A 6,631-nucleotide genomic window follows, 5' to 3' on the forward strand; every position below is an offset into this window, starting at 1 on the left:
TGAATCTACCGCCTGTCCTACTGCCTTCAATGAGTCAGATGTCAGCAGGAGATCATCAATATAATGATATTGGTTAACATAATTAGGTTTTTTTCCAATCGGCCAGGTCACGTGCCACTAGATTGTGACAATACGTTGTTGAATGCACGTACCCCTGTGGCAGGACCTGAAAGGTCCACTGCCTGCCTCCCCATGTGAATGCAAACTGATCTTGCGATTCTTCAGTAATTGGGATACTGAAGAATGCATTTGCTAAATCTAGGACACAATGATAGGTTTTTATCTCCCTACTCAGTGTGTCCATTAGGGAAGCAATACTGGGTACAGCTGCATGAATGGGCAGCCTGACCTTATTTAATTCCCTGTAATCTACTGTCATTCTCCACGTGCCATCCGACTTTCGCACTGGCCATATGGGGGAATTATATGGGCTGTGGGCAGGTCTTATAATGCCCACTTTTTCTAATTCCTGCACCTTTTTTGATATTTCGTCCTGCCCACCCGGGAGTCTATACTATAGTCTCACATTAGTAATCCGGCACGGTTTCGGCAGGCAAATTGGCCCATGTTTCGCACGGCCTCTTAATATTACCTGCACCGCCCGGATACTAATACATCTCTGTTAAAGTCTGAACTCTCCCACGGTTGTCTGGAGAGCCAGACCACACAGAATATCTATGCCCAAGATGTATTCTCTGACTGGGGCCATAGATACCTTATACTCCTGGGGTGGGAGACGCCCAACCCCCAATTTTAACCATGTTTGGGTGACAGGAATATTTTGTCCCCCCAAAACCACCAATCATCACTCTGTTTCCATGAAATTTGTTTGGATCTCCGTAAATGATTGTTGTTTCTGCTCCAGTGTCCACTAATGCCGTAACTCTCTGAATATTTTTTCGGGACCAATAAATCATTAATTCTACATAGGGCCTCCAGTCCAGTCTGGAGGCCCTAAGGGGACTAATATCCCTCATCACGCCATGAATTAATTGTGCTAGGGCCAATTCCTTTGCTTCCAATGGCTCAGGCATCATGGCCCGAGACGCTTGAGGTGGCTTTTTTTTCCTATTAGGAACAATAAAGTCTTCTAGGTTCCATGTTGTTGTTGGTATTCTCCCTCTAATTCTTACCCTTGGTTTCTTAGGTTAGTTTTGAAATTTTTGATTGTCCTTTAGCTGTCTCCAAAGCTGGAGAAGGACGTGGTTGGGCTGGCGGTCAATCTTAGCAAATTGGACCCCAGCTTGAATTAGGTCATTAAACATTTGTTTTTGGGAAACCCTTATGGAGTAGCCGACATCTTGGTTTTAGTCACTGGCAGGACCTCAGCTTCTTCTAACATCCGAATGTTGCGCCTAGTCTGCAGGCGTTCTGTCTCCCCCACATCAGCTACTATCTGAGCAGCCTGTTGAACTACGGCTTCCGAGGTCACCAGAGAATTTAATATCAAAACTAAGGTCCCATATAGGTGGAAGGGGCCTGTTGTAAAATTAAATCTCACATGCCCGCCGAGAACTTGATCATATCCGGGCTATCATACGAGTCTTCATATATTGCTTCTCTCATACCTAACTCGCGAATGTAATTTTGAAGGTCCTTCATGGAGGACCATAGTCCTATGTTTAAGGGAATATCTGTTTTATTTGGCCAGACCATCCGGCATGCTGCCATTAACCAACCTATTATTGAGTGGTTTTCATTGGTATACTGGACGGCAGAGTATAGTCTCTGCCTGACAGCAGGGTGTAACATTATGGTGGCCAGCTTTGCCACTTCCAGCCCATTAACCATAACACTTTCTGCCCCTGAATCCCATAACCTGAGCAGCCATGCAGGTATACTCTCTCGGTCTCTACTGAAATCGCTGCACCAGGTCCATTAATTCAGTTGGAGTGTATGGCCTGGCTGTCACATGCAAATGCGTTTTGGCAGGGGGCCATTGGTCAGGGGGCACCCCTGCTGGTCTATCTTGTACCTTTTTTATTTTTTGAGTTATAATAGGACGGAGTTCCAGGGGATCCGCCCTAAGTGGAACCTCTAGATCAGACTTAGAACTCCTGCTTTCCTGTTGAACCAGGTCCGCTACTTCAGAGGTATGACTATCATCTATTGAAATACTATGGACCTGACCTAGAGACTGTAAAATTGTTTTTTTCCCTGTTAATACATTAAATTCTTGTTCCAATTTGTCAATATGAGCTTTTAGTAGCTGATTTTCACTTTTTAAGTTATCTGATCTTGTCTCAGCTTGATTTAAAGCATTTAACAGTGGCCATGCTACTGTGGATACAGCTAATTGTCTTCCTTTCGTAGTTAAGATATCTCAGTCTAGTCCCTGAAAGTATTCTGTTATGCGTACTGGGGAAATATTCTCCGAAGTACACAGGGGACCCCATTTCTCAGTTACAGTCACCAGTTGATAATAAGGAGATCCCAGAAACCCTGGGATCTGCCCGGGGATCATTTTATCTAGGGGAATGGTGTTCTCCCCCTTGACCCATTTATAGAAATTCCACAAGAAAGACATGATGTCAAGTAGGTTTGGCCTGCCTGGCTCACCAATTTGATAATCAATGGATATACAGATGGTATATATATATATCCAGGAGCTTGGCTGATATAATTTATATAGGAGTAATGAGAAAAAGTCACTCACCCTATCCTAGGCTCATAAGATGAACTCCAATGGAGCGGATCTCCAGAGAAATCCTTCCCTACTGGCAGTCAGCTCTTAAATGGGTCCAGGAGAGGTGGAGCCAGGCTCCACCCCTTCCTGCAGCACAGGTGATTTGCCTTCACCTGTGCTCCCATGGCTGACTCATTGCTCACCTCAGGTGATCAATCAGAGGTTCAGGCTGTGATTCAGCAGCCCCATACAGTTGGCCTTGTCACACGTCAGGGTCCGTGCCAACGAGACATTCCGTGATTCAATTACATCAACTTCTATTCAGTACCCTTAGCGTTTTGTGCTGGGATGATTATAGCAGCTGAAGGACAGGCTTTCTGCATGCTCCTAGTCAAGAGAAGCGTCCAAGCAGAAGCTGCCCACTAAGCTTTAATCTTGCCTTATGACACCCAATGATTTCACCCACTTTTGTTTACTGCTACACAATGGGGTGTGCTCTGATTTGTGAGAATTGTCACATTCATATGTGTGCTCTTTCTGCGCTTGTACTTAGATGTTCACAGTTCAGTATTTTCCCATTAGCCTTTGGATCACTTTTGTTCTAGATGCATTTCCTTGCTTTTATCTCTGCTAAAAGTCACCTCTCTTTTTTTGCCCACTCCTTCAGTTCTGTGATGTTTCTCTGAGCTATCTTGCATCAGTGGCATCATTTTACCCCAAACCACTGGCTAATTTGGTTTTGTTCGCTTTGTTGTTGGTTTTTTCTGTTTTGGTTTCAGAAATACATTCCATAAAATATATTCCATAGCACTTGGTAGATGCAGCAGAATTGCAAGGTCACAGTCTGAACCAGTGAGTGTACACCAGGTGAAAAGGCATGGAGGTGCAAGCAATGCACCTGAGTGACAAGAAGGGCTAGAGCCTGGATCCATCCCTCCTCGCCCTCTTTTAAGGCTTGGCAGCTGAGAAAGTAGTCTCTCTCTGGATAGAGACTGCACTCCTCTTGAGCCGTCACTGGTGATTAGGAGAGGTGAGCCAGTTTTCCTTCTTTGTTACCTGCTACTGCTCTGTTGTGTTTATAACCCATTGGAAGGCACTGTCATTGCCTTCTTTTGCCATACAGCAGATGGTGGGTATTCTGTGCTGTTGGTATGTTAGTGATAGTAGAGTTTGGACAGTGCCATATGATTGAGACACATCTATCAGCAATTACGCAAGAGGTCTTTAATCCCTCTCAGCTCTTCTTGTAAAATCTATATTTGTATTTAAAAGCACAGGTCAGGCAGCTAGTTTTTGGGAGCCCTTCTAGTCAAACATAGTCCTGTGCTGTTGCACAGAGAAAAATCTGTTCCTTAAACTGAAGGGCAAAAACTGAGGCAACAAAAGATATGGAGATCAAAAATCTTACGCCTCTACTAACAACTTCAAGTGAGATAAGGAATAAAATGAATAGGAGAAACGTGTATACTATGAAGTAGTTGGATTATTTTTTTCCTTTTCAAACACAACATAGATACAAGTTCTGAGCAAGCGATTGTGCAGATAGCCCTACTCTTACAAAGTTGTTTTAACACTACTAGATTTAGCCCATTAACTTACTGATTTGAAAACCAGACATATTGGAATCCTTCTGTTTCCTACACTACTTAATAAGAAATGCTGCAAACTTGATTAATTTTTTCCCAAAGGAATAAAAGAACTTGTTTTACAGTTTTGCTTAATAGCACTTCTAGAACTTCTCTAGTTGAATCCAGAGAAAGAAGCATTAGATTTGAAATCCAAATACAATAACTTGGCCTCCGCAAACCTCTTTCCATCTTCACGGTGGGACCTCTTGGAGGTCTTTCCCAGCCTTGCTGATTCTCTGATTCCTGTTACTAAGCTCCAGAATCCCACTATCTCCTTCCCACGATACAACAGACATTTGTCAACTGGGTCTAACACCTCTCATGCACAAATGAGACATTTTGGAATGGAGTTGGATTTTATTGATGTTATCAGTGACAGGGCAGGCACACTTAATGCCTGTGCAGACCCAACAGTGCCATGATGAAGGGCTGCAGTGCGTTCTGGAGTCAGAAAAGAGCAGATTTCGGTGGACAGCTGCCAAGGGCAGTCGCCAGCTCTGCAGGCAGGACCCCATGGAGGATGTCCCTTTGCAGCAGGACCAGGATGAAGACAAGCTGCAGCAGGACAAAAACAGCAGAAACCTCCTGTACAACAGAAGAAGGTTCACTCAGACCCAGGGGCACATTTGTCTCAGCACTTTCCAACCAACCGCAGCAAACGGCCCATGGACCTGTGCCATAAAGGGAGCAATCCAATCTGTCGTACAGAGCTGCCAGAATTCCCCCCCCCCCACCTGCACTCCTCGCCCAGGGCACTAAGAAGTACTGAAGCTTTTCATCCCTGAAAACTCAAAAGATGCCTGGTTGTCTCTGGACCCCAGGACAACTCACCGCAGCCAGGTCGTGAGTGGACGTTGCTGTGCTGCTGTCTGCTCATCCTAGAGGGCAAGGCAAAGCAGGGACACGCGTTGGGTGTCTGAAGGTTTGAGCCTGGAACCTCTCCTTCATCCCCACACACAGAAGGAGGCCCATATCCCCTACCGTGGCCCTGAAGTGACTCTTTGCACCCCAGGGCCACACCAGGGCTTTCTGTCTTGCCAGTCACACAGAGTCTCGTGCAGGGAAGTAATGTGTTCTTCCCTGTGTGTCACCTTCCTGCTGTTACAGACACCGGGAGTTTGGTGTGTGAGAAGAGGCCCCGACTGGCACGGGACCTCTTCCCCCCCATGGTGGCCACAGGGACCCGAGGCAGCTGCCCAGTCCCTGCTGGAGCCGGGATGGGCACCTCTTGGTGCCAGCCCTGCACAGGCCTGGCCTTCCCGAGCTCCAGCCGGCGGCACAGATGCCTGGGGGCTGCTGGCATCCCAGCTCCCCTTTGCCTCGGGTCTGGACTGCGCTGGGAAATCACTTACAAGGCAGTGCGCCTTTTGATATTCTCTCATGCCTTTTGGATGTCCTTCATCTCCACCTCCACCTCCTCCCTCAGTGCCTGGACAAGAAAAGGGTCCGGTCAAGAGCCCGTAAATAAATGCACTCCTCCATAAATGCACTGCTCTCCATTCTCTCCCTTCCACCCTCCGTACCTTGCGGATTTTTGCCTTCTCTCTGACAGCATTTGCCAGCTCCGCAGACCTCTTCTTACACTTCAGGGCAGTAGGGACGAGTTACGTGGATGCTGGGTGGGGAAGGGCATTTCCAGCCCATCCCCAGGGCACGGCAAGGCCAGACCAGAGCAGGACAGCGAGCCCTGTGGAGCCCCCGCTCCGTGGCCCAGCAGCTCTGCCCTGCGGGATTTCTGCAGGCGGCTCACACACCTCGATCAGCTCCTGCAGCAGCATGGCTGACTGAGAGCTGTCTTCCACCAGCGATTCTGTGAGAATCCTTTCTTGTTTTTTTGCTCGTCACTTGCTTCCTGAGGTATTTCTTGTGATAAGACTATGACTGCTTTATTGAAGAGTCAAGTGATGGGTGTTACCGTGTGACAATCAACATCACTTTGTGGACAATTGTAAGCACCTTCCTCCAGAGCTGCTTGCCTCTGGAAAGGCTGCTCAGTTAGGAGTGTTTACTGGTGGAAGATCTGGAAGATCCCCATCTGACTAAATAACTCCAGCATGGTTTGGGAAAATTGGGGAATGATACCATCGTGTCCTGTGAAAGACAGGATGCAGATGGGCATCCCTGCTCCCTCTTATCTGCTGGCAGGGCCCGCAAGATGGGAACAAAGCAGTTTCTGCTGAGATCCTAGAGCCAGAAGCTGCCACTCCAAGGTGAGCTGACTCAACCACTTTGGATTTGAGCTGTCACTCCAAAGAGAGCTGACTCGACCACTTTGGACTTATAAATAAGTTCGTACTACCATTGAAAAGTGGCTATCATCGCCGCGGTCACAGTCATTGTCAACAGAACAACAATGCCCGACGACCCACCACTACTG

General features: G+C 47.0%; 1 pseudogene; it reads right to left on the reverse strand.

Annotated features, from left to right (window-relative positions):
• Positions 1-716: 716 nt before the first annotated feature.
• Positions 717-1,705, reverse strand: LOC146543832 (uncharacterized; annotated as a pseudogene).
• Positions 1,706-6,631: the final 4,926 nt, after the last annotated feature.

Source organism: Meleagris gallopavo, chromosome 8 (genome assembly GCF_905368555.1).
Source record: "Meleagris gallopavo chromosome 8, MGAL_WU_HG_1.1, whole genome shotgun sequence".
In the NCBI taxonomy this organism is placed as follows: Eukaryota; Metazoa; Chordata; class Aves; order Galliformes; family Phasianidae; genus Meleagris; species Meleagris gallopavo.